General features: G+C 39.4%; 1 protein-coding gene and 1 pseudogene across 15 annotated transcripts in view; one reads left to right on the forward strand and one right to left on the reverse strand.

The window, feature by feature from the left end:
• DST (dystonin) overlaps window positions 1-25,974 on the reverse strand; it is a 510,899-nt gene that overhangs the window by 478,987 nt on the left and 5,938 nt on the right. The gene's annotated exons all lie outside the window — the stretch shown is intronic.
• Window positions 18,761-20,717, forward strand: LOC121029613 (nucleophosmin-like; annotated as a pseudogene).

A 25,974-nucleotide genomic window follows, 5' to 3' on the forward strand; every position in this document is an offset into this window, starting at 1 on the left:
GAAAGAAAGAAAGAAAGAAAGAAAGAAAGAAAGAAAGAAAGAAAGAAAGAAAGAAAACTTGGACCAAATAATAATCCAGGCCCACCAGAGACTAAAATTTCCATTACTGACTACTAAACAGACATTGAATCATTGGTCTACTGATGAAATGATAACCTTTATGAACCAATACTGGTTGGGGAAATATTAAGGCCACAAAGAGTGCCTACTTTTCTTGCCACCTCCTGCCCGAAATACAATTCAAGAAAACCTGTCCTCACTGCCCCCGGACACTTTAAATTTCCCAATAAACTATTTGAGGTTTGGCAGATGGATTTTATACACCTTCCCGTCTCATGGATATAAATATGTCTTGGCAATGGCTTGTATGTTTTAAAATATCACTTCTACCTGGGGAATGCCCCTGAAACTTCATAACCAGGGAATTCACTTCACCAGCCAAATGCTTCAACAAGCCTGTGCCATTTGGCCAGTCTTACTTTCACTCTCAATCCTCAGGGTTAGTAGAACACACTACAGCATTATTAAGACAACCGGCAAAATCTGTAGACTCTCCAAATAAGCTAGCCAAAAGCAATGCCATTAGTCCTTCTGAATCTCAGGTCTACCATTTTTGGAACCCATAAACTCTCACCCTTTGAGATAATCACAGGATGCCCAATGCACTTGGGTCATGCTTCTTCTGACCCATAGCTGGTTAAGAGGGATATACTTCTTTTTGTTTCTACTGAGAATAACCATACTTTAGCAGAACAGTCTCTCAAAAGCATGTTCCCTGGAGACAAAGACCAACAACATCACAGATTGCAGCCTGGAGATTTCAACTATTGGAAAAGATATCTTCACAAAGACTCTTCTCAACCATGTTGCAAAGGAACCAACGCTTGTGCTGCCAAACCCCAAGGAAAAGACTCTTGGATCCATGTGTCACATCTAAAGAAAGCACCAAACCCTAACTGGACCTGCACACCAAGTGGTGACCTGAAAATAAAGATTTCCAGGAATTGAAGCAGGTTAATAGCTCAAAGAGACCATTTTCCCAAGATGACTGGAACAAGCATGTATACTTTTTTCTCACTATTGCATTTTACTTTATTTCTTCCCTCTCTTTCTTAGCCCAATCTATCACAAAAGGGAGAAACCGTTCTGTCTACTGGATCTGTCACCAAGAATTCTGATCTGCTCATGATGTTGGAGATCCCTCAGTCTTCTATCTGTTCCCCTGCATCTAAGGGAAATGTAAACGAGCTAACTCCACTTTGCAAGGCTTTTAGAAAAGACTCCTTTAAGCTAGGATAGTTCCCTGCAGAATGTCTGCTCTCTATCTTGTTCTGTATTATCGTTTTTAAGCCTTATACCTGTTGACTGTCAAACTTTTGTAAAAATGACATGCCCAATACGGTGATGTTAGCTTGGTGCTTCAAGATGATCTCAAACGCTTAAGATACAAACCTCAGATGGGAAATGCCTGAGAATTCTCCCTTCTACCCTTCCCTGTTACTGAAATGTGACCTCAGTGATTTCAGTCTGCACACTTTCCCTGCAATTGGGACATAACAATCAAGAAAAGTCCTTCTTGGCACTAAGGGATGAAATCACTTTAGTGTTCGAAACCACTAAATACAAAAACCCCAACTCTTGATCAGCAAGCAATGCTTTCAAGTAAAGATCTTGATCAAAGGGAGAAATGTGAAAATAAATAAAGGAAATATCATTAAAAATGGAGTTGAGAAACCCTGAAAGGAGAGTTCTCATGCACTACTACCCACCTTAAGAAGCATACCTCAACAGGAGAAAGCTTAGTTAACCTATCCCAGCAGTAAGAAGGAATAACTTGCCCAGCAACAGCCCAGCCAGTGGGAAACTGCCACATTCAGCCAGTGAGAAGCCATAATAGCCCCTCCAGCTTCCTTCTTTCCCCTATAAAAGCAAGCCCCTCTCTCCTGTTCTCTAGACTTGCTATGGTTTGCTTGTCCTGAAATGCCATTCTCTGCTATTCCCCAAAAAAGTTTATTTTGCTGGTAAAAGAGCTGGCTTTTTTTTTTTTTAAGGTCAACATGCTTTAAGAGGATGGCTGACATAATTTATATTATTTCATCTCAGCTTTGGCCATCTAAGGTTTTTAATAATATTCTTTTATGGTGGAGGATATTTGATGAAAGCAATAAATTAAACATATCTAGAGAGGAAGACATTTTTAGCACCAAATGTACAAAATCATCTTTTCTCATTTTTAAACATGTCCCTTATTTCAATTTAGCCATCAGAAGTATAAGCTGTTTCCACAATGCAAGAAAGTTCTCTCATTTCACCTGTGTACCCTAAAATGTTCCTAAATAACTTCTCATTCATAGTATAAAAAAATTTTTTTAATAAAAAAAAAAAGGTAAGCTAAAATGAGAGGCAATGTTCTTGCAAGATGGAAAGGGACTTGACCCTGCTTACCCCTTTTGTGGTTAGAATACTTCCAACAAAGGAGTGAAAATTACATATCCACGAGCATTGTGGGAAACACACGCAAAGAAGCTACCAAGTACTGGATGTGGTCATTTGAGTTTAAAGTACAAATGCTTGCTTTAAAAAAAAAATGTTTATTTAATTTTATGAGGTAGGAGAAGGTATGGATTACAATATTCTATTTCAGGCCAAATTTTGATTGAATTGGCTAACATAGTTGTGCCTGCTTTTTTTTTTTTTTTTTTTCATAGGGATTAAGGATCACTGATTTGGGCACCTTAATGGTTGGCTAATTTAAAAAGTTGTCTTGGCATAGTAATGCTGGGGCAACAGGTCACAAAAAATACATAGTCAAAATAGCATTAAATAGGAAGGATGTTACTTTCCCATCTAGATCCTGCAGAGATTGGCAAAGCCAGCAGTCACAAGTCAAAGTTCACCTACCCTTCTCAGAGATGGCAGAAAAGGAGAAAGGCATCGACCTTCACCCTAGTGGTGGGAGGTGGGAAGGAGCAGGATGCAAAGTCTAGCACAGAGAACAAGAGAAAATTCCTCTGCTTAGGATGTAGAGAGACCAAGAAAAAGAAAAACAGAAGAGTTAAAGAATAAGAGACAGAACAGCCTGGGCCAAGAGTTCTGGCCTGACCTTGACAGAGCCCTGGCCCTTCCCTTCACCACCCCCACAGTTTTGGAGCATTCACCTAAACCCTACACTGCTAAAACTTTTACTGGGATCCAGTGTGCATTTATTTCAGGTAAAGGCAGCAGCAGTGGTCTCCACATTGTGTACCTTTTGGAGAGGAGGCACATTTCCCTGGGAAGGACACTCCAGCTGGAGAAACCATAAGATAGAGTCCCCTTGGTTTCTCTCCTCCACTCACATTCCCCACTCCCTAAAGGAAGACAGAAACTAACTCTGTGGGATAGGAATGAAGGCACTCATATTGATTTAGAGGTAAGAATCAGCCTTCTTATATCACAGTTGATAAAACCAAACTGTCTCACCAAAAGGAATAAACACTTCTGAAGTAAGGTTATAAAATCAGCGAATTTATACCATCCCTGTCAAACAATTTTTCCTTATTTGGGGGTAATGCTAAACTCTTTACAAAGATTAATTTTAACTCTTAATGTAATTCAATGGTAAGCACATATATGTAAATTTTCTCCAAAACTGTCCCACTCTCCCTACACAATTCAGCATAACTAAACATAATTTAGTACACTGATAAGAAAGAGAAAACTAAAACATAAAATATCTACCTAGAGATAAAGAATAAAGAATACCTAAGTACATTAAGGTCTACCTTGGGCAGGTAGCATCAGTGCAGCAGTAAGATAAGGGTAACAATATTTATATATTCATGAATAACTTCTGTAGCTAAAGTGGGTCCAAAGAATTCTAAATCCTCCCGTTGTCATCCAAACACAGATTGCCAATTAAAATTTTTCTAGCTGCTCAAGATGGAAAAACATTCAAGCTAAACATAATCCCATGCTCTATATTTATACTTTCCAGGTGGAGGCACCATGGAAAGAGCTTTAATTTCCCTCAAACCCCTCAACTTAATCCTCTGCTTTCAGGTCATCTCGATCTCCCAGTGGATCTATTTTTAGCATCTCTTATTATTCCCGTTCATTCTCTTATCTCTACTATCATTTCCTGAAGCAGGACTAAATTTCCTGATGCAGGGAAAATAAACACAAATTTTCTGATACAAAAGGTGGATTATTATAAAGCTACCAGAGGATTTTTAGACTTCCATAGCCTTGAGAACTGTCTTTCTGATTTATTCTGATATACACCTTCTGAGGAAGCAGATTTAGAAGGTGTGTTGCCAGAAAAGCATCTGCACTGTAAGCGTAAATCAAATATAAGTTAAATCCTCTCTGAATGAAAGCATTATGCTTACTTTTCATACAGTGCAAGTAGATTACTCAGAACCCACCTTTTAGCGTCTAGCACATAGTACTGAAGTCATGTAGCCATTCGCCATTTATTTTTCTTTTTTCTCCACTTTTACTTGGGCTTTATTCATTCAATAATTCAACCAATATTTTTTGAACCCTCCTATGTGTGCAGCACTGTACTAAACACTGAAAACAAAAATGAATAGACACAATGCACCCTCAGGAACAACCAGTCCAAAGGAGAACACAGACTTAAAAATAAGTGACGCAATGAAGGGGACATAAAGAAGTATGCTCAGGAGACATTATGGGGCAATGGAGGAGGTGGTCTGCTCATGGCGGGAGGAGGGGAGAATCCACTGTGTAAGAAAAGCCAGGGTCACAGCAAAGCAGTCAACAAGGTCAAGGGCAAGAAAATGGCCACTGGTCAGAGAAAGGAGGATGCATAACAGCACTGAAAATAAATGATGAGCCATGAATCTAGAGATGGGATCAGAAATTTAAATAAGGCATTCTTCCATTTTTCCCTTATTCACTCCAAGGTGACCCTGATGTTTTGGAGTTTTTTTAAAAGAAGGCCAGAGTCCCCCCCTCAGGTTTCTGAGTGCTAAGTTTATTAAACCTATTTAACTGAGTCAGTAGGAAGATACACTCTCCTCAACCCAGTACAGTTATGTCTCACCTCAGATGTAAATGCACTTGGAGAACTTAAAACAGAAGACACAAGAGACACAAAACATAAAGTACCAGCACCCAAGATTCTGTCATGAACATATTTATGATTCTGTTATTAACATGCAAATATGTGATATATGCAGGGTCATATAACAAAAACTGTATCAGTTCAGAGTAGGTAACCTCAGCAGGCATTGGCATCAGAATAGGATGGAAAAGAGGAGCAGGTAAGAGGCAGAATTACTTAAAGACATAGTACAATAATTATGGGATTAAAGGGCACCAGAGACACACTGCCTATTTCAGTTTGGTTTGGACCAGCTTTTCTCAACCAGACCAGCTAATGCAGCATCAAACATCATTTTTTGAGTCATTCTGGATTAATTTAATAAAATAATCTCCTAGTATATGATACCAAACTAGCACCAGTATCAGAGAATCTCCTAAAGGGATGCCACCGAACTTTAAGAAGCAAAAACCAGACAAAACAACAGAAGCTTGTAAAGGCTGATGTAAAATGCTATAGGAACTGTTCCAGAGTTCAGAAAAAAAAAATGGGAAACCTAAAACTATTATGAAGCAAATACAGCATTGAAACAGAAAACCTCAGACCCAAAAATAGAAAACCTCAGACCACTCTCATGTATAAAGATTAATGCAACAATCATAATGAAAATATCATCAAGAAGGATCAGCAGCCCAGTGAAAGAACACATGATGAAGGGAGACTTACTAGAGAAATTCAAGAAGAGTCCAGTGTTAGTTAGAAAAATCCATTATTATATTTCATAGGTCTATTAAGAAAAACCACACAATCATCCCCATTGGCACAGAAAAAGCACTGGGGCAAAGGATTCGGAAAACAATCTGGATCAAAACATTCAGTAAGACAGGAATAGATGAGTCACAGACTGGGTCCTTTCAGGAAAGCAGAAAGCTCATCAGCTCATCAGCTCATCAGCAAACTCAACAGAGGGGATTGAATAAAGGGAATTGGTGAAACAGGTGTTGGAGGACTGGAAGAGCAAAAGGAGGACACTGAGCTAACCCAGACATAATAAATGCAGCTGCCACCCATTAGTTGGGGTGAGGGTGGGAAGAGATTAGGTTACATGAATGTGGGCGCTCAAAGGAGAGGCTCCACAAAGCTGGAGCTCAGAGGGTGAAAGGGGCACACTGTTCAGGGGCCATTAGTTCCTCAGGGGCACAGAGGAGGAAAGTGCCTCTCAGTTGGGGCTCATTCCTCTGAAGAGGGATCACTGCCTGGCCTCGGCTGATACCTATGAGGGGAGGTGATGAAGCTGGTTCTGACATTCCTGAGAAAAAGCTGGAGGTCTGAAGTGAACTACCTTTACTAGGCCGGGCACCTCTGACAGGAACAACAAGAGACAGTAAGTGCTTCTCCCTCCTCCCAACTTCCAGACTCCCTCTAGTGCCCCCTATTGACAGATCCCAATAGGAAGCAGCTGTCAAAGGCATCTGAGAAAAGTAGCCTGCAGAGTCCCGGACCCCAACTCCAGGGACTATAGTATGTAAGGTCAAGGTGGAGCTGAAAGAACAGAGAATAAATTACCAGCACAGATGGATGGTCCTGAAACATAATAAAATGTATTTATTTAAACCCAATACCCAGCTTATGCTTACCAGGGAAATACCAAAGATATCGTCAGTAAAGTCAGGCACTGGAAAAGGATACCTACTGTCATTACTACTATTTAACATTTTCCTGGATGTCCACATATACCAATGAAATAATAAATTCACAATAGGAAAAGAGGATGTACAATAATCTCTACTTGCAGGTGATATGTTTGGGGGTTTTGTGGGGTTTTTTGTTAAGATTTTATTTTTAGTACTCGCTTCGGCAGCACATATACTATTTTATTTTTAAGTAATCTCTACACCCAAGGAGGCTCAGCCCTGAGATCAAAAGCCACACATTCTACTGACTGAGCCAGCCAGCACCCCCGATGATATGTCTGTATATCTGGAAAACACAAAAGATTCCACTGAATCTACAGTGATTCCACTGTATTACAAACAGTAAAATAGGTAAGTAAGCAGACTATAAGGTTAAGATAATGAAACCAATAATTTTCATATATAGAAACTACAAACAGAAGATATAATGAAAAAAAGACCCACTTTTAATCACAACCAAAAAGATAAAATACTGGAGATAATCTTAACAAGAAATGGGAAAATACATGAAAAAGACTCTTCCACAAAAGAAGAGTTTAAAATAGAAAAGCATAGGGGCACCTGGGTGGCTCAGTCAGTTACGCATCCCACTCTTGATCTCGGCTCAGGTCATAAACTCAGAGTTCGTGAGTTCAAGCCCTGTGTCAGGCTCTGCATTGACATCATAGAACCTGTTTGGAATTCTCTCTTTCTCCCTCTCTCTCTGCCCCTCTCCCACTCGTGCTCTCTCTCTCGAAATTAATTAATTAATTAAAAAATAAATTAAAATAGAAAAGCATACCAATTATTAGATGGGAAAACTCAAGATCACAAAGACTCAGTTCTCCTTTAACAAAATTTACATTTAACATGATCTCTATAAAAATATTAATCTTTCTCTTAGAATTAGACAACGTTGTTCTAATATTCATATAAAACAGGAAAAAATAAAAACAGCAATGCAAAGGGTGCCTAGGCGGCCTATTTGGTTAGGTATCCAACTTTTAATCTCCACTCAGGTCATGATCTCATGGTTACTGAGATCAAGCCCAGCACTGCACTGACAGCACAGAGCCTGCTTGGGATTCTCTTTCTTCCTCTCTCTCTCTGCCTTTCCCCAGCTCTCTTTCTCTCTCTTCCTGTCTCTTTCTCTCTAAAAATAAATAAATAAACTTAAAAAAAAATAGCCAAGCAAAAGAACATCCCAATAAGAGAGGACATATTATGAAGCATCAGTAACTAAGACAAACCATTATGGAAGGCCATATGATAGTATTTATCAAAATTGAAATACATAAATCTTTGGCACCATAATTCTCCTTCTGGGGTTTCATCTTACAGACAACATTTGCACACATGTGAAATGTGTTTTATATTTAAGCACGGTTTGTAATAAAAGATTAGAAAATTCCCAAATGTCATAAATAGGGGATGATTAACTAAATTATATTTGTATCAAAGGGGATGCTATGCACCTATAAAAAAAAAATTAGAGCACTCTCTATAGAAAGTTCTCCAAGATACATTAAGTGGATAAAACAAGATGCACAACAGTGAATACAGCACATTACTACGCATATGAAAAAGGAGAAAAACAAAATATATATTTATTTCCTTGTAAAAAGAAAAATAATAAAGGATTCACAATAAACTTAGAACAGTGGTAATCTAAGATTTCCTTACATATGAAGAACAAGAATGGCATAAGAATTCTCACTGATATATTTTTATTTTATGTTTTAATTTTTGAATCATGTGAATGTTTTACATGCAAAAATAAAACAAAAATTAAAATAAATAGGCAATAACCACAAATACTGCCTAACTAAATCTTTAAGTTCTACAGAGAAGAGATACCAGCATACAAAAAGTTTTTACGGTTACTTTTTTCCATTCTCCTAGTCCCATTACTAAAATCCCATGTGCAAAGCCAGAAAAAACAAACAAATAACAACAAACCCCATTTACCCTTTGATTCTATGCACAAGTATAGCAACTCTCAGGAAAACGCAGGTATAGCCAAAGAAGAGAAAAAAGAAAACATGAACACTAACTTCAGTGAATGACAAATTTCTCCGCGAATGATACATCACTATAAGATGAAGGGAGGAAAGAGAGTTCCACAAAGGCAAGGGTAGGTCTTATTCAATCTGATTTTATTCCATTTAAGCTTCTGACAGAAAGGCCTCTCTCAGTCAGTTGAGTTCACTCTTCTAGTAAGACCGAGCCCTTCAGAATTCGTGGCCCAGAGTAAACTGCCCTCCAGGCTCTGGTGGTTCCTGGATGGATGAGGAAAACAGGGAAGGGAAGTGGTGATGGTTTCAGAACCTCTGGCCTCATCTCATAAATCTCAGTACCCAGTCCAGGGGCCTGTGTCATATCCTGGTTTTGCAGGGCTCTGATTTGGGGATCTACTAAAGTAGTTGCAGCAAAGGTATCGATTAGCTAGATTTTAGCTGCTAGAAGGATTTAAAGCAAGAGCTAACAACGTTGAAGGGGCAGCTTGAAGGAAACCCAAGCATATCTCCTTCCCTTTTACAGGTGGCCCCTCAGTTGTACCGAACGGTTTTTTGAAAACACAGAAGAAATAAAATGTGCAAAGTCACACTGAGAGACTTAGGTTTCTGGCCTGGAAACCAAAATATAAAATTAAAAAATCCTTAGTTATAGGGGCGCCTGGGTGGTGCAGTCGGTTAAGCATCCGACTTCAGCCAGGTCACGATCTCGCGGTCCGTGAGTTCGAGCCCCGCATCAGGCTCTGGGCTGATGGCTCAGAGCCTGGAGCCTGTTTCCGATTCTGTGTCTCCCTCTCTCTCTGCCCCTCCCCCATTCATGCTCTGTCTCTCTCTGTCCCAAAAATAAATAAAACGTTGAAAAAAAAAAAAATCCTTAGTTATAGCTCCCCTTTTGTATACAATTTTGAAGTAGAGTTCCAGAATTCCATACATTTTCCTTACTTTTGCTTTTTTTTCCCAAATAATAAAAGACTACACGGAGGGTTAAAATTGGTGAGCATCCATTTGAGACTAAGAATCAACACTTGCCTCACATGATTTTTTTATATCTTTGCCTGAAGTTCATTAGCTGAATAAAACTTAATTTCCTTATCACCATCATTAGTATTTCCAATGTTCGTTCATGTATATAAAAAAAAATACCAAAAAAAGCAATAAAATATCCAAATAATTGCACAAATGCTGCTGAACAAAGACATTAATATTGCTGAAACTGGTTACAGTCAGGCCTCTCTCAAAATATTCCTTTGTCAAGATTGAATGACATAATCCGAAACCCTGCCATGAAAACCTGTTTAGTGATGGCATTAATATACTATATGAAAGGGAAGGTTATACACAGTCAGAAATCTGAACAGACAAAGCAAGCCTTTCTATTGTGGAATTCAAATATCAGACACTTCCTGCTGTCTCCCTGTCAGTCTTTTATAACCTGGAATGAATTAAGCTGAAGTGATTATCCTCTAATTATATCTGGCTGCATTCTTCAGTATGGAAATGACATTCGGATGGGAGGTGAAGATAGAAGTTTGGGGAAGAAAGGCAAAAGGGATTTTAGAAGCTGAGGGGAATTCAGGGGTAAGGCAAGCCCAGGTGAGACCCTGAAGAAAGTGTTCTGAGAAGCCAAGAAACAGGCACCTGGAGGAGCAGAAGAATGAGAAAAAGGGAAGAGGGAAAACAGCAGAACCAAATTTCAACTACTCTGTGTTTTCTCAAATAAGCCCTAGTGACTCCAATTACTTTACCCACTTAAGCCCACTCATCCATTCATCAAATATTTACCAAACATCAAATATTCAACAAATAGTAAGTACCCATTCTGTGCCACACGCCACACAAGGCTGTGGAGACAAGATAAAAACTACAGTTGACCCTTGAATAATATAGGTTTGAACAGCGCAGGTCCACACGCAGATTTTTCTTTTTTACATTTTTATTTAAATTCCAGTTAGTTAACACAGGGTAATGTTAGTTTCAGGTATACAATACAGAGATTTAAACACTTCCATACAACCCCCAGGGCTCATCACAAGTGCACTCCTGAATCCCCATCACCTATTTCACCCATTCCTCCCCTTCCTTCCCCTCTAGTAACCACCAGTTTGTCCTCTATAGCTAAGAGTCTGTTTCTTCTTCTTCTTTTTTTAATGTTTTTTTATTTTTGAGAGAGACAGAGACAGAGCACAAGTGGAGGAGGAGCACAGAAAAAGGGAGACACAGAATCTGAGGCAGGCTCCAGGCTCCTAGCTGTTAGCACAGAGTCCGATGCAAGGCTCAAACTCATGAACCACGAGAGCATGAGCTGAGCTGAAGTAGGATGCTCAACCGAAGAAGCCACCCAGGTGCCCCAAGAGTCTGTTTCTTGGTTTGCATTCCTCTCTCCTTTTTTCCCCCCTTTGTTCATTTGTTTTGTTTCTTAAATTGCACATATGAGTGAAATCATATGGTATTTGTCTTTCTCTGACTGACTTATGTTGCTTAACATAATACTCTCTAGCTCCATGCATGTTGTTGCAAATGGCAAGATTCTGTACTTTTTTATGGCTGAGTAATATTCCATTGTGTATATACCACATCTTCTGTATTCACCCGTCAACCCATGGACACTTGGGCTGTTTCCATAAATTAGCTATTGTAATAATGCTGCTATAAACATCAGGGTGCATGTATCCCTTAGACTTCGTATTTTTGTATTCTTTGGGTAAATACCTGATAGTGCCTTTGCTGGACCATAGGGTAGTTCTACTTTTAACTTTTTGAGGAACATCCATATTGTTTTCCATAGTGACCACACCCACCAACAGTACAAGAGGTTTCCCCCCTCCTCCACATCCTCGCCAACACCTGTTGTTTCTTGAGTTGTTGATTTTAGCCATTCTGACAGGTCATACAATTTTGTTTTGTTTTTTATATACAGCACAGTACTATAAATGCATTTTCTCTTTCTTGAGTTTTCTTAATAACATTTTTTCTATGTTACTATAAGGATACAGTATATAATACATATAACATACAAAATATGTGTTAATCAACTATTTATTTTATTGGTAAGGCTTCCGGTCAACAGTAGGCTATCAGTAGTTAAGTTTTTGGGGGGAGCCAAAAGTTATACGTGGATTTTCAACTGCTGTGGGGGTTGATGTCCCAACCCCTGCATCAAGGGTCAACTGTACAGAGCACCTGCCTTAGGAAGACAGATGTGTAAATCCCTGCACCTAGTCCTACAGAGGAGAATGTTTGAGAGAATTAAGTGGGGATTGTGAGATAAAGGAAGGAAAAAGGTGATGTTCAGTCCTCGTTTTTAAGTATGAGTAGGAGTTCGCTACACACACACAAAGAGTAGAGGAATTCCGGCACTGGGAAAAGTAGGAACACACAGAGAAGGACAGGGAACATTGAACAGCTGGGCCTTGTTTGTGTTTAGGTAATGTACGCATTAGAGGTAGGGTGGAGCTGAGACTGAGAAAGGATATACTGTAAGCAATGGGAAGCCATTAAGCAAAAGGTGTGGAAGATCAGATCTGATTATACTGTTACTAGCTATACTATACTATACTATACTATACTATACTATACTATACTATACTATACTAGCTAACTCTGCTAACAGTACAATAAAAGGTAAACTGCAAGCCAGAACCAAGGAGACTGGATAACAGACTATTTTAACAGCCAGTTCCTACACTGTCTCTGGCTTATGAACTTTACATTTGTCATCGTTGCATTTTATTTCATTAGAGGCTCATCTTCTCTGTTATTGCCCTTACCGAGTGATTTACAATTTATGCTCCAAACAACATACATTTTTAAGAGTGAATGGGAGCACTAATCAGGTGGGATATCAAAGCAATAGACATAAACTCAAACTTTCCATTGGCAAAGAAGGTGATAAAATCTCTCCATCACTGGGAGTTATGAGCATAACACATATTTTGATCCTAGAAAAATGGCAACTCTTGACTTCCCATTTACTTTTCGGGGTTTTTTAACTACTTTTTGGTATGCTCTGAGTTTACAAACTCTAGCATGTTGGCTGTAAATGGTTCAGCTCAGCTGGAGGCTAGTTTACTAATTTGTTGATCAACAGCCCACGAGCTGTCTCACTGTGGCACACATATAGTCTCCGTTATCAAAATGGAAAGATCATCCTTTTTGACTATCCCGGGTTGGTTGCCCTTGCAAAGGAGGATGCCTCCAGGCTAGCCCTTCCAAGGTCATTTAACCTGCACTCAGGAAACATAATTTGAATACTAACCTTAAAAAGCATAATTAGGAAACTATATTTGCTTACAGAAAATCAATACAGGATATTCCAAGGCCAAATATTGACATCCACTAAAAGACTTTCCTACTGTTTCTTTTTTTTCCTACTATTTCTTTGAACAATATAGATAACAAAGAATTACCACATATCTAAAAAGATTTTTTTTTTTTTTTTTAGTTTCCTGGATTATTCCCATACACTCTTGCTATCAGTTTGGCAGTATCTGTTTTTCTAAGCTACACACACTAGTTCAGCTTTAATTAAAAGCCCTGTTGCCATAGTTTCTCAGAAAACAGCTCAAGGCATGCTTGAGTCCGTTATTTTCTTCAGGTTTCTAGAGAAATTATAATGTAGCAGTAGCCAGCCAAAATTTCCTAATTTTACCTCCCACCCAGTACAGCATATGATTCAGACATATAGCTAGATATTCTAAATATTTTAAGAGGGTCTAAACAACTAAGAATGTTATTTAAAATTCAGCCTTTGGTTTCTTCTGTTCTGCCACATCAGTATTGTAACCAGCAGACTACAGCTAAAAGAGCAGACCAAGGGGGAATTCAGGCCCTCAGTCTGCACCTGACTGCACCTGTGGAAAACACCAGCACATTTTTCTTTCTTTTTTTTTTTTTTCCAACGTTTATTTATTTTTGGGACAGAGAGAGACAGAGCATGAATGGGGGAGGGGCAGAGAGAGAGGGAGACACAGAATCGGAAACAGGCTCCAGGCTCTGAGCCATCAGCCCAGAGCCCGACGCGGGGCTCGAACTCACGGACCGCGAGATCGTGACCTGGCTGAAGTCGGACGCTTAACCGACTGCGCCACCCAGGCGCCCCCACATTTTTCTTTCTAATAATAATGGACAAAATGCACTATATTTACAAGTTATAATAAGCATATTGCTTCATATATTCTAATAACTCAGAAATTTAAATTCCAATATGCTTGAAAACGACCTCTCAGAAAATAGATTAAATATTGTAAATTCACTCATTTAAGAATTTCAAAAATTAGTAAGTGGAGCTCAGAGATCCATATTTCTTAAAGCTAAAACTTGATCCCATCTGAATCCCGTCTTGTGTTCAGATGGCAGTTATCACCGTCTGTAAGTCCTAAAGAGCAAGCTCAAAGGTTGCTCTGAGCTTTCAAGGTTAAAAAATGTGAATTAACATTGATCCTTATGAATCTTAGAAGAGGCAAATGCCAGTTCAGCTTGCTCTAATTCAGCCCCATTCCTCTGATGGGTAGCTATGAGCATGGACTATGCAGGTAAAAGGACCAGAGTTGGGGGGCGCCTGGGTGGCTCAGTCGGTTAAGCGTCCGACTTTGGCTCAGGTCACGATCTCGCTGTCCGTGAGTTCGAGCCCCGCGTCAGGCTCTGGGCTGATGGCTCAGAGCCTGGAGCCTGCTTCCGATTCTGTGTCTCCCTCTCTCTCTGCCCCTCCCCCATTCATGCTCTGTCTCTCTCTGTCTCAAAAATAAATAAATATTAAAAAAAAATTAAAAAAAAAAAAAAGGACCAGAGTTGGAATTTCAACTTGGAACAACCTCTGTAGGACCTTAGGCAAGTGATGATTAAATGAGATAGAACATATGTAAAGATAGGAAAGCTCTCAGGAAATGGCAGCTATTATCAGTTCCCCATCTCTGACCCAGGATGTGGGGCAGGATAAGATCTCACTATTTCCAGGAAAGCCTAAAATCACCCTGCTCTTTTTGACTATCAATTTAAGAGCTAATATAAACTACTTGATTACTGATTTTCTTCAACTCAAATATTACATAGATCATTTGACTTCCTCATTCTCTAACACTAAGCATCCTTTTATTCTCTTTTTTCTATACAAGATGGACAGATTCTAAAAAGTATCTGAGAGATAGTAGGGCCATATTTCCAGCCAGGAGTATAAGGAAGTAAAAAAATTCCCTATGCATGTTAGATTTGTAGGTACTTGCTGATGAAAAAATGCAGGGTGAATGAATGAAGTTTCCATTCATCACAGCGATGTGTCTCTTTATGTTTCAATCGATAGGTTTATATATTTTAAAAAATCACATACATGTACTATTTTCATGGATCCTCAGAATATCCTGCAAAAAGAACAGTTATTACTATTTCTGGTTTACCAAAGAAGAAAGTAAGCGTTGGCAATATTAAGTGATTTATGCTAGGGAAGCTAAAGAATGGGACTTGTCCTCAGGTCTTTTTTATTTTTTTAAACATTTGTTCGTTTATGAGAGACAGAAAGCACAAGCAGGGTAGGGGCAGAGAGAGAGAGACACAGAATCCTCAGCAGGCTCCAGGCTGTCAGCTCAGAGCCCGACTCGGGGCTCAAACTCACAAGCTGTGAGATCATGACCTAAGCCAAAGTCAGACACTTAACCGACTGAGCCACCCAGGCACCCCTGTCCTTAGGTCTTTTAACAACTAAGTTGGGATCATATCCACTATACCACTTGACTTCTGCAGCCCTATTACTGCAGCATGGTAAAGACAAGCAGAGACACATTGCCCCAGGGAGTTTTTGTAGCCCCATATATTCCCTGAATATGTATGTCTTCACTGTTAAACAAACTTGGAGCACATCAGCATCCATGCTGTAAGTAAAAGATGTGAGCTAGAATTTCCAGTTGTACACTATAGATTGAGAATAACTTTATGAATTACTATCTCTCCAAGCATTACTGATAATATACAGGAAGTTATCTGCAACATCTCACACCTGAACCATAGTGGGAATTAAAGCTCAACTCACCTCACCCTGCCAAAGGCATTACCCAGGACACATTTTTACCTGGCAGAGATTTTTGAAAATGATCCCAACCCTAACTAGACAAAGATACCTGGTTATCTTAGTGCAGGACTTCTTTTTTTTCTTTTTTTAATTATTATTATTATTATTTTTTTAGAGAGCAAGCACAAGCAAGGTGAGGGGGCAGAGGGAAAAAGACAAAGAATCTTAAGTAGGCTCCACACTCAGCATGGAACCCACACAGGGCTAGATCCCACGACCCTGGGGTCATGACCTCAGCCAAAATCACGAGTCTAGACACTCAACTGACTAAGCCACCCAGGCGCCCCAATACTGCAGGATTTCTTAACTGGAATCTATCTCTGCCCTAGGAATTCACACGTGAGCATTAAAAGGACCTCCTTAGTCACTTGCATACGTATATGCAAATGTATATGTCTATGTATCCCTAACATTTCTGGAGATATAGACCATAGATTTCATCAGATTCTTACAATGTCCCTCAGAAGTTGAGATCCCACAAGAGGACTTCAGAACAGTAGAAATAGACCTCATGATTATAAATTAATTATTAAACTTTTAAGTTTCTTTTTTCATTGCAAATTTCTGTTATATTACATCACTTTTGAAAAGCCAGACAGTTTTGGGGCGCCTGAATGGCTCAGTTGGTTAAGCATCCATCTCTTGATTTCAGCTCAGGTCATGATCTCACGGTTCACAGGAGAATTGGGCTCTGTGCTGACAGTGTGAAGCCTGCTTGGGATTCTCTGTCCTGTCCCTCCCCTCCACTTGCTCTCTCCTTCAAAATAAAGGAACTCAAACAAACAAAAACTAGATAGTTTCACCAAATCTTCTCAAATATATTTGGGATTCCTTTGGGATGCCCTTTAGCAGCTTTTAAAACAAAAGGCAGTTAGCTACACTCTACATCCGTCTGAAATGCTTGAAAATGTCTGCTTCCTCCCCCATACAGTTCACTGCAGAATGGGTAGTGGCAGGAATTTACTTATTTAACGTTTGTTAATGATTCTCCAGAGTTGGCCAGTTAGTTACTTAAAGCTTGTTAATGGTCTACTGCCTAATTCTTAATGTGAGAATTCTATTCTCTGTGTAAATAACTTCAATAACATGATAAAATGTATATTGTTTTCTCCAAAATCTGAGGGGTGTTCTTTAATCTCAGTCTATTTCGTTTCCAGAAATTAGAAGGAAATCTAGAGAACACATCAATCTGGAGAATGATGAGATTGATCAGAAAAGAAAAGAAACTTTTCCAAATGAAAACATATTAAAGTTAAGTTACTAAAAATTCTGTATAATGATTAAATAAATGGAATCTGCAGTGTTACATGAGTTATATGTAGCAATACACACTTCATTTTAGATGGCAAAATGCTACAAGATTTTCCAAAAAACAAATAAATAAAAGGGAGAAAAGCAACAGGCTTAAGGTGGAAGGAGGATAGACAAATTAAAAACATATCAGGGTTTTGAGTACAGTAAAGTAGAATAAGCATATGTCTCCCCTTGAACACAACTACATAACTGAACAGAATGCACAGAGCAACTAGCTATCTGAGGATTCTGAAAAGCACCTAGTAACAAGGAACTTGAAGGAAAACTGCCAGAACTCGAAGTATCACCAAACTAATCATGAGTTTGCCATTTTTCGCCTCCAGTATCCCCCAGACTGAATGCAATGCAGCTGCACACCCTGAAACCCAGAGCTAGGTACTGAGGAGCAGAGACAGAGAACTCCAAGAGAAGACCCCTTATTCTGACTTGCAGAGTGAGGAAGGGAGTGCAAAAATCCCCCCATTTTTTCTCCTAACTTCCAGCCTCAAGCAATCCCACTGGCAGTGACATTAGAAGTCCCAAAAGAATAGGAACTAAAACTCTTAGGAAGGAAACCTTCCTCTCTGATCCCAAGAGAGTGGGGTCAACTCTCACCACTTTATATTCTCTCTGTCTTCCTGCCATTTAGCCCTGGATGCAGGCATAGTCACAGAAGTGTGCAACAGAACACACACTTTTTAATGAAAGCCCCAACTTTCTGACCAGATAGAAGAAAAAAGAAATCTGAAAGCACTGCCAACTATACAAAAGACAAAGAACTAAAGGGGAATACTATTAAGCCAACAAATTAGACAATTTAGATGAAATGAACAAATTCCTACAAAGATAAAAATGATCAAACGGACTCAAGAAGAAATAGAAAATTTGAGGGGCGTCTGGGTGGCGCAGTCAGTTAAGCGTCCGACTTCAGCCAGGTCACGATCTCACGGTCCGTGAGTACGAGCCCCGCGTCAGGCTCTGGGCTGATGGCCCGGAGCCTGGAGCCTGTTTCCCATTCTGTGTCTCCCTCTCTCTCTGCCCCTCCCCCGTTCATGCTCTGTCTCTCTCTGTCCCAAAAATAAATAAACGTTGAAAAAAAAAAATTTTTAATAAAAAAAAAAAGAAAATTTGAGTAGGCATATAAAAAGTAAAGAAATTGAATATTTAATTTTAAATTGATAAAATAGTCCCACAGAGAAAACACCAGCCTCACATGGCTTCACTGATGAACTCTACTAATATTTAAAAGAATATCAATAATTCATATAAAATAAAGAAAAATTCTAAATGGATCAGAGACTACATGTAAGAATCAAAACTCTAAAATTTCCAGAAAAAAAATAACAGAAAATTTTCATGACTCTAGGAGGCAAAGAATTCTTAGATATGATATCATAAAGGAAAATAATTAATAAATTAGACTTAACAAAAAAATTAAAATTTTACACTTAAAAAGGTAGCACTAAATAAATGAAAAGACAAACCACAGACCATAAGAAAACATTCACAAATTTTATGTCTGTTTAAAGGACTTATATCCAGATTATATAAAGAACTCTTACATGAAGACACAGAACCCAGCTTAAAAATGGGCAAAGATCAGCCCTGGTATGAGTCCACCCTGTGTGGCTATTCTCTGGAGCAGCAGTCCTTTATCTCCATCTACCTTCTCTCCTACCTGCGTATGGACTGAAGCCCCAGAACTATCTTTCCAGGTATGAACTACAACCTGACAAAAATTATCAGTTTAAGATGGATAATGATAAAAATGAACACCAGTTATCTTTAAGAATGGTCAGTTTAGAGACCAGTGCAAAAGATGAACTGTACAATCATGTATTTGACAATGCATTAATATCCAAAATATATAAAGAACTCAAACAACTCAAGAGAAAGAAAACAACCCAATTAAAAAATAGGCAGATCTGAACAGAGAGCTTTCTTTTCTTGTACCTATAATCCCATTTATATGTGGAATCTATAACAAAACGAAACAAAAGATCAAACTCATAAACACAGAGAACAGATTGTGGTTGCCAGAGGAGGAGGAGTGGAGGATAAGCAAAATATGGGAAGGGGTCAAAAGATGCAAACTTACAGTTATAAAATAAATAAGCCAAGGAGAAGTCATACACAACCTGGGGACTATGGTTGATAATACTGTATGGTATATTTGAAAGTTGCTCTGACAGTGAATCTTAAAAGTTTTCATCATAAGAAAAAAACTTTGTAACTATGTGTGGTGATGGATGTTAATTAGACTTATTATGGTGATCATTTCACAATATATATAAATATTGAATCATGTTGTACACCTGAAACTAATATGTTGTATGTCAATTGTCTTTCAATTTAAAAAAATCAAATTAAGAGGCACCTGGGTGGCTCAGTCGATTAAGCGTCTGACTCTTGATCTCAGCTCAGACCTTGATCTCAGGGTCATGAGTTCAAGCCTGGCACTGGGCTCCGTGCTTGGCATTATGCCTACTTAAAAATAAAAAATAAAGGACGCTTGGATGGCTCAATCAGTTAAGCATCTGACTTTGGCTCAGGTTATGATCTCACAGTTTGTAAGTTCCAGCACTGTGTCAGGCTCTGAGCTGACAGCTCAGAGCCTAGAGCCTGCTTCAGATCTGTGTCTGCCTCTCTCTCTGCCCCTCCCCCGCTCATGTGCTGTCTCTCTCTCTCTCTCTCAAAAAATAAACATTAAATAAATAAATAATAAAATCAAGTTAAGTCATTAATCTGTTCCTCTACATGATTTATTTTGAGAACATTATATAAATGTTTGATTCTTATATGTAGGACATAACCCATTGTTCATTATTTTTTGTTAAATCCTATATAGCCTTTTACCTTTTCATTAGTATGTTTCATTAATTTATATGTATGTGATAATAAATATATCTGATCTTCAGTCTAAAAAAAAAGATGAATTGTACAATGTTGAGGCAGAGACAATGAGTTATGAAGGCAGCCCAATTACAGTAACACTGACAACTTTGAAAATGTCTGTACAGTCAATGATTTCCTTTGGGTGCTTTGGCATAACACCACCTGTGGTCTGTGATTCAAGGCTGTGCATTTCTGTGGATAGCATTTAGTACTATGTAGGAAGATGCACAGTCAGAAGATGAAGAGGAGGAAGATGTGAAACTCCTAAATATACCTGGAAAGCGATCTGTCCCTGGAAGTGGTAGTAAAGTTCCACAGAAAAAGGTAAAACTTGTTGTTAATGAAGATGATGATATGATGGAGAGGAGGAGGAAGATGATGATAATGATGATGATTTTGATAAGAGAGCTAAAGGGAAAACCCCAGTAAAGAAATCTATATGAAATATTCCAGCCAAAAATGCACAGAAATCAAACCAAGAATGGAAAAAACTCAAGACCATTAATACCAAGATCAAAAGGTTAAGAATCCTTCAAAAAAACAAGAAAAAAAAAACCCTTAAAACACAGAAAGGACCTACTTCCGTAGAAGACATTAAATAATGCAAAATCCAAATAAGTTCAGAAAAAGGTAGTTATCTTCCCAAAGTGGAAGCCAAAGTCATCAATTATGAGAAGAATTGCTTTGGATGACTGGCCAGGTGGCATATTCAAGATCTCTGGCAGTGTAGGAAATCTATTTTTTTTTTAATATTTATCTATTTTTGAGAGAGGGTGAGCACTAGCCAGTGAGGGGCTGAGAGAAGTGGTTACAGAGGATCTGAAGCAGGCTTTGTTCTGACAGCAGCCTGATGCTGAGCTCGAACTCAACTCAAGATCCGTGAAACCATAACCTGAGCCAAAGCCAGCCCCTTAACTGACAGAGTCACCCAGGCGCCCCTGAGGAAGTCTCTTTTTAAACATTTTTTTAATGTTTATTTATTTTTGACAGAGAGAGAGAGAGACAGAGCATGAGTGGGGGAGGGGCAGAGACAGAGAGGGAGACACAGAATCCGAAGCAGGCTCCAGGCTCTGAGCCGTCAGCACAGAGCCCAATGCGGGGCTCGAACCCACAGACCGCAAGATCATGACCTGAGCCAAAGTGGCACGCTTAACTGACTGAGCCACCCAGATGCCCCAGGAAGTCTCTTTTTAATAAACTAAACAGTTTGTTAAAATTCTCCCATCTTATTTCACTGCTGTGAAAGTTTCTATCTGGCTGTCCTTTTTATCATGCAGAGTGAAAACTTTCCCTACTATGTTTGATAAATGTAGTCCAGGTTCCATTGCCAAGACTGTGTTGTTACAGAATCCATGAAAATTGAGAGTTAAACTGACTTTAGAAAACATCAAATATTCAATCATTTAGCAAACATTTACTGAACTTTATTCTGTGCCAGACAGTGAGCTAAGAACTAGGGACTTAACACTACCCTCAAGATACTCAAAATCTTGCAGAAGAGACAAACAAAAAACCTCAATTACTATTATGAAGAGGGAGCTAGGAAAGTTTCTCAAAGCAATGACTTATGAACTAAATTTTTAAGGAAAGTCAGAAGTTAGCCTTTCGTGCCTGAGTATTTTTGTTTTTATTGGCAGTGAGTGGGCAATGAGAGGAATGGAAGAGAAAGAGAGGCTTTCTCAGCTGGAAATAATATGGACAAAAACAATAATCCTAGGGGCGCCTGGGTGGCGCAGTCGGTTGGGCGTCCGACTTCAGCCAGGTCGCGATCTCGCGGTCTGTGAGTTCGAGCCCCGCGTCAGGCTCTGGGCTGATGGCTCGGAGACTGGAGCCTGTTTCTGATTCTGTGTCTCCCTCTCTCTCTGCCCCTCCCCCGTTCATGCTCTGTCTCTCTCTGTTCCAAAAATAAATAAACGTTGAAAAAATAAAAATAAAAATAAAAATAAAATAAAATAAAATAAATAAAAATAAATAAAAATAAAAAAACAATAATCCTAAAAGGTCATGGTCTGTTTCAAGAATTGTAACTGTAGACAAATGGTTAGAATAGAACTATCACAAGGACATCAGTATAGGGATCATTTTGATGTTATATTAAGAAAGTTGAACTTGGGAGGCACCTGGGTGGCTCAGTCGTTAACCATCTGATTTCAGCTCAGGTCACGATCTCACAGTTCATGAGTTCGAGCCCCATGTTGGGCTCTGTGCTGACAGTGTGGAGCCTGGAGACTGCTTCAGATTGTGTGTGTGTGTATGTGTGTGTGTGTGTGTGTGTGTGTGTGTGTGTGTGTGTGTCTCAAAAATAAATAACAATTAAAAAAAAAAGAAATAAAGAAAGTCGAACTTGGGGCTCCTAGCTGGCTCAGTCTGTGGAATATGCAACTCTTGATCTCAGGACTGAAAGCTCAAGAGCCACACTGGGTGCAGAGATTACTTAAAAATAAAAAATAAACCTAAAAAAAAGTTGAATTACCTTGAAGGAAGTGGGAAGCCACTGAAAGATATAAAATAGAAGAGGAATATGGCTTATCCAACCTTCCTCTCTTGACTACCTCTACTACAGAAACTAGGAAAAATAAAAGCTCATATCCCAAGCTTTCCTTTCAGATGGACTCTGACGCAGTTCTGACCTGTGAAGTGTAAGAAAAAACTTAGTGTGAAAGGCTTCTGCAAAAATTTTGATCCTGATGAACATCCTTCCTGTCCCTTCCTCTCCCTTCCTTGAATTTGGCCATGATGTCTGGAGCCATGCTAGCCATCCTGCCACCATGAAGCTCAAACAAAGGCTGCAGCATCTCCAGACTTCTTGCTATGAGAGAATACAAATCCCTGTTTATTAATAATCCATTTTTATGTTGGGATTACTTGAATAAGATTGTCTCCCTGACTAAAAAAAATTTTAAGAATTTGTATTTGAGAATGATCCTTATTAAATTAGTGTGTATGGACTGGGGATGAGGAGGCAGGGAGGCTGCTCTGGAGGCTTATTATAGGGCCTGAACTAAGGTAACCATAGTGGATGTAGTAAAGGAGGCATAGACTCCAGAGAGATTTAAAAGCGGACAGGATAGACAGGAAGGGATCTGTCATATCTTCCAGATTTCTAGTTTGAGCAGCTGCAGAGGGTAGGGGTGAGGGTAGTGCCACTCTTCAAAACAGTGGCAGTTAGGGTTTGGGACTGATGAGTTCACTGTTCAGTTTGAGATACCTATGGTACCTCCATGTGAAAATGAGGGAAGAGTCGTTGACTGTCTGTATCTGGAGGTCAAGAGTGAAGTCTGAATTTGAGGTACAGATTTCAGAGTAACCATTATATGTAAGTAAACTAGAACAGTAAGTATGGCTAGATCCTGCAAGGAGAGTGAATAGGGCAGGCAAAACTAAGGCCCCACACATCCATTAAGATAAAAAAGTAGGTTAGTTGTGGCTTAGGGCTGGGGGATGGAACTAGGAAGGGGGAGTGGGGAGTGACTGCTTACAGGTATGGAGTTTCTTCTGAGGGTAATAAAAGTGTTCTAAAAGTAAACTGTGTGATGGTCGCATAACCTTGCAGATACACTAAAACCCACTGGCTGAAATATTTAACAATTTGGAAATCATTGATGAGCTAACAATGAGTGATATTTTTTATTTATTTTTTTATTATTACTTTATTATTATTTCTTTATTTTGAGGGAGAAAGAGAGCATGAGCAGGGGAGGGGCAGAGAGAGAAGTAGAGAGAGAATCCCAAGCAGGCTCCATGCTCAGCACACAGAGCCCAATGCAGGGGCTCTATCTCATGACTGTGATATCATGACCGTGAGATTATGACCGGAGCCAAAATCAAGAGTCAGATGCTTAACCAACTGAACTACGCAGGTGTCCCAAGAGTAAGTGATTTTTACTAGCAGAAGCCAGATTACACAAAGTTGAGGAATAAATGAGAGGTGAGGAACAGAAGGTGACAAAGAATCTTTTTCAGGAAATGTTTCTTGCCAAGAGAAGAGCTGGTGGTATAGGGAGGTTTGTATTGTTTTCAAAAGGCAACACAGGGGCTCCTGGGTGGCTCAGTCACTTAAGTGACTGCCTCTTGATTTCAGCTCAGGTCATGATCTCATGGTTCATGAGATCAAGCCCAGTGCCGGACTCCCTCGTGCTGAGCATGAAGCCTGCTTGGGATTATCTCTCTCTCCCTCTCTCTCTCTGTCCTCCCCCCCACCCTCGCTCATGCTCTCTCTCTCCCTCAAAATAAATAAATAAACTTAAAAACAAAAAAAGGCAGTACAAATGATCCTTATGTGTTAAGGAAAGGAGCCTACAAAGGGGAAGCAAAAGAAGTTAACAGAGGAGGGGATGATTCATGGACCAACATCCCCCAAGAGCTAGGAAGAAAAGGAACTCACCACATAAGCATGAAATACTAGAAAGGAGGACAGATGGGTTGTCTATCGGACTAGGAGGAAAGTTTAAGATATACTTTGTTTGTAGGAGCCAAAAAGTTTATTGCTTGATGGCACTGATATTCTCTGTGAGTTAGGAGGAGACAAAAGTCACAGGCCGAGGGTGAAGGAGTAGGCTTGAGGATTTAAGGAGGACATAAACACTTAGAATAATTCCTATGGGAGACATATTTGCAAGGAAGAAGTTTAAAAGCAGAGACATATTTCGAATACTTTAAAAAACTGTAATATAGGGGCGCCTGGGTGGCTCGGTCAGTTGAGCGTCCGACTTTGGCTCAGGTCATGATCTCATGGTCCGTGAGTTCGAGCCCCGCATCGGGCTCTGTGCTGACAGCTCAGAGCCTGGAGCCTGTTTCGGATTCTGTGTCTCCCTCTCTCTGCCCCTCCCCTGTTCATGCTCTGTCTCTCTCTGTCTCAAAAATAAATAAACGTTAAAAATTAAAAAAAAAACTGTAATATATTTCAAAAGCTGTTCAAAATGGGCTTGTACATAACAAATTACCTGCAAAGTTATTATATTTGGCATTAGGATTTGTAATGACCACACTGAACACATGAGCAGGATGTCACAAATTCCCAGACATATGGTATCTGCAGTCAAGATACAACCCAGTGATACTTGAGCACTGGACCTGAAAAATGTGTTATCCTGCAAAAGTGCAGCTTCTGGGTGACCAGAAAAGCCCATACCCACTCATTTTCCCAGGCCCTCTGCAGCAGTGGACAGGACTCTCCATTCTCCCTGAGCATACAAAAACAAAAAAAAAAAAAACAAAAAAACAGTGATAGGGCTGTTTTGCTATAGTTGCTGGGAAAGAAATCAAAAAGTGATTTTTTTGCTTCTCTTGAGAGGGCTCATAGCAGGTGCCTTCCTAAAGTGTTCAAACAAAATAATGTTATGTCAAAGTCCTTTGCTAACTGTCAAGTAGTATGCAAAAAATATTGTTATTGTAGCTGGCATCCACTTATATTTCTACCTCTACACTTCTTTTTGCAATCTCAGGAACCCTTTTTTCTAATCATATTAGCATATTCTGAGCTCTGAAAACAGGCGCATGCCTTCCTAAATCTTTGCCTATCCTCACGTGTTCTGCTGGGGGATTGCTCTCATTTCCTGTCTTGCCAGATACTACCCAACCTCAATGCTTCAGTGAAAATATCACCGCCTCCTGCAAGGCCTTTCTGATCACCCTAGCTAGAAGCAGTCATTTCACCAGGACGATTCCAACCATTCCTTTTCTATACATAATTTGTTCCTTGGTATTTTTGTTAATTATATCTTTATCTTCATCTGCCTTAATCTCCTAGAAGGCAGGAATCATGTTTTACATGATGCCTTTTTAGCATGATGCTTTGCACATAGCAGAAACATGGCCTATTACTTCTGGAGGGGCTTCAGATACCATCTTCATGTTACCAGTGAACACCAAGTCTAAGTCTCAGAGATACTAAGAGACTTGACCAAGGTCACCCAGTTAGTGGCACAGCTGGAACCCCAAATCAGGATTTTAAACTCTACGCTTACCTTCCTTTCTTTAAACCAACACTTG

Source organism: Herpailurus yagouaroundi, unplaced genomic scaffold, assembly GCF_014898765.1.
Source record: "Herpailurus yagouaroundi ecotype Mexico unplaced genomic scaffold, PumYag 139, whole genome shotgun sequence".
NCBI lineage: Eukaryota > Metazoa > Chordata > Mammalia > Carnivora > Felidae > Herpailurus > Herpailurus yagouaroundi.